The sequence below is a fragment of the Cupressus sempervirens genome, chromosome 9 (assembly GCF_028749045.1).
Source record: "Cupressus sempervirens isolate cs-2001-9-10 chromosome 9, ASM2874904v1, whole genome shotgun sequence".
Classification (NCBI taxonomy): Eukaryota; Viridiplantae; Streptophyta; class Pinopsida; order Cupressales; family Cupressaceae; genus Cupressus; species Cupressus sempervirens.
Genome location: NC_143126.1, coordinates 525486828 through 525489911, shown reverse-complemented (window position 1 = coordinate 525489911; position 3084 = coordinate 525486828).

Sequence of the window (3084 nt, the reverse complement as noted above, 5' to 3'; positions counted from 1 at the left end):
CCCGAAAGATTCTACACATTAACCGTAGCCCTTGAAGTCGACAAAACCCCAATTAATTTTTTGATTTCTAATTTATTACATAAGGTCGGCCATAACGATGTTTTTAGGTACCCCAACTTTTGAAGGCCATAACTTTTACATACGAGCTCTAATTTACAGCTATAAATATTTTTTTAAATCGCCAACTCTTGAGCTACATTGCCTAACACACGCAAGTGCCAATTAGCCCAGGCATGATCTCATTTTGGAGCCTCTAAGGCCTTCAAATCTAATCTCAAAGGTTCCATACCTAAAAGCCTCAAAAACTACTACAATACATATGGTATGACAATGCAACTCCACCAGCAAGCTAATATGACTGAGAAAAACCTCCACTTGTGAAATCAAAACATTTCGAGATCATATGACCCACTAACTAAAAATACCAAGTGTCCACAAATAATAACCCTGTATTGAATAGCCCTTATTGAAAAATGACAAAACAGAAATATCTTTGGGTGATGCAAGATTGCCCTTACACCCAAGATGCTCCATTGGACATCAGGGGCCACGGGTGAAATTCTTCAATATGCATTAAATATTGTTATCAAATAAGCAATTCTATATATGCACTTGTTCCTTAATTGACGATTACAAGAACTAAATCAAGTTTACCTTGTTAAGGCATTTTATTAGTAAGCTTATATCTATAATCATCTTACAATTCTAGGTTTAATGATTTTTCCCATTTTGGGGCAAAATTAAGGGCAATTTCAAAAAAGGGACACTACAAGCACTCAACCTAAGATAATGATTAAGGAACTCAATTCACATTTTTTAGAGCTAGAACTTAAAAATTTAGCATCAAAAGCACTTGCACTAAAATGGGTCCACTCTGTACCCCAATTAGACAAAAAGGCCTTCTTGGAACCGTTGCTTTTAAATACTAGAAGATACAATGCTACCATAAATATAATTTATCTATTATTACCATGGACACATATAGCTTGATGTCATTAGCAAAGTAAAAAATCTATTGGATATGGATTAGTTAAAAGGGCAATTTTTGGAGCTGGTGCTACCATAAATAGAATTTATCTACTATTTGAAAATAAATAAAGATTATATAGATATGGATTACTGTGTATCCCAATTAGATAAAAGGGCATTTTTGGAACTAGTGCTTTAAAATACTAGAAGATACAATGCTACCATAACAAATAAATAAAGCTAATAGATATGGATTCCTGTGTGTCCCAATTAGATAAAAGGACATTTTTGGAGCTGGTGATTTTAAATACTAGAATATACAATGCTGCCATAAGTGGAATTTATCTACTATTTTGAAAATAAATGAAGATCATAAGGTCAAAATATATATCAATTCCATCATTAGTTTGCCCAAATAGAATAAGTTAAAGAGTGTCAATTCATTGTCTTCTACCATTTTATTTAGTTGAAACACTGATTTTGTTCATACCTAAGGCTAGCAAAGGATATGAAATAAACACATAGCTTGATGGCAATAGCAAAATAAAAAATCTAATGGATATGGATTAGTTGCAACTAATCTTTCTAGAATGAATTCTGAACATGTGATCAACTCCTGGATAAGTTATAAAATATGATGCGAGTACTCTCACTACTTGAACAATACTGCTAAAAGTTATATGCCACAACGATGTAGCAATACAAGACATTAATACTACAAGACAAGGTAAGAAAGTTTATACATATATAGCTTGATGGTATTAGCAGACTAAAAAATCCTATGGACATGGACTAGTTACGATCGACATTCTATAATAAAAATATGACGAAAGTAGTAGTGGGGCAATATTGCTATAGGTTATAGAATTTTCACTGTGCCACAATGATTTAAAAGTACAAAATATTAGCAGTCCAAGTCAAGATAAGGAAGTTCAATCATTTGTTTCAAAATTAAAGATCAATACTATTAGTCTACCAATATTGGCTGCGCTAAATATCAGTCACTTATTATATTTTATTGAAATGAAAATCACATAAAGCGTGATATATATAATCAAACAAAGGTACATGCAAACAATAAGTTACATTCAAACAACAATTACTATGTTGCCAATTGGATGCCTGCCTAATGCAAAAATAGCCATGATTAACAATAAATTTTTGCACTTATGGAGCAAAAATAGCCATGATTAATAGTAAATTTTAGCAGTTATGGAAGACATTAGTTGATTTGATTCACTATGACTTTTTTCGTTTACAAAAGATACATGAAGTTGATGTTAAGAAGTCTACAAATTCTCAATGAGAAAACAAAGATATCTCTACAAGAAATTTGTAACTTCTCACAATAACTTGAAACTTGTCATGGATGCATGTTGTTGTAAAGTTATTAGATCTTGTGTTATCAAAAGTTATTTGCTATCATCTTTAACACAGAGTAAAAGTTCTTGACATTCTTATGAATTGCTTTGCCACAATATTTTATTCAATCATTTTATGTTTGCTTGTAGTCTCATTTTTTGTACTAGATTTACATAATTCTTGTCTGAAAAAGAAGTTATATGGACAATGAGCATGATACAAGATTATTCTATGAAAGAAAATGCATAATAAATTCATTCAATAATCAAACATTAATGTGTATATCATTTGCTTGATAGATATTAGTTTTTACTAGAGCTATAGGGAAGGGGGGAAGAAGATGTAGACTACTTTGGTATTGTACTTGACATTTGTATTTGCTTATCTTTTTTCAAAGACAATTTGCCATTTTTAGTTTGCTTCAGAGTTCAAAGTCTCTAACTATGGCTGACAGCCAAATTCCGCATGAAGATGTGATTTTAATACACTTGCATTTATATATATCTTGATCAACTTGTTTGGTTTGTTTACTCATTAACTCATTACTCCTTATTGAATTTTGGAAAAAAAATGCATTTCTAATTAAATTTTAAATCAATTTTAAAATTCATGATATTTTTTCGAGTTGCCGATTTATCTCCGCTACGTTTCTTTTGGCCTTGCCAAGAAATCGCCGAGATCAAGATTTTGGACTTTGCACTGAATGATGGGACGGTATGATGGCTAACTAAATTTTTATATGCTCTGAATCCA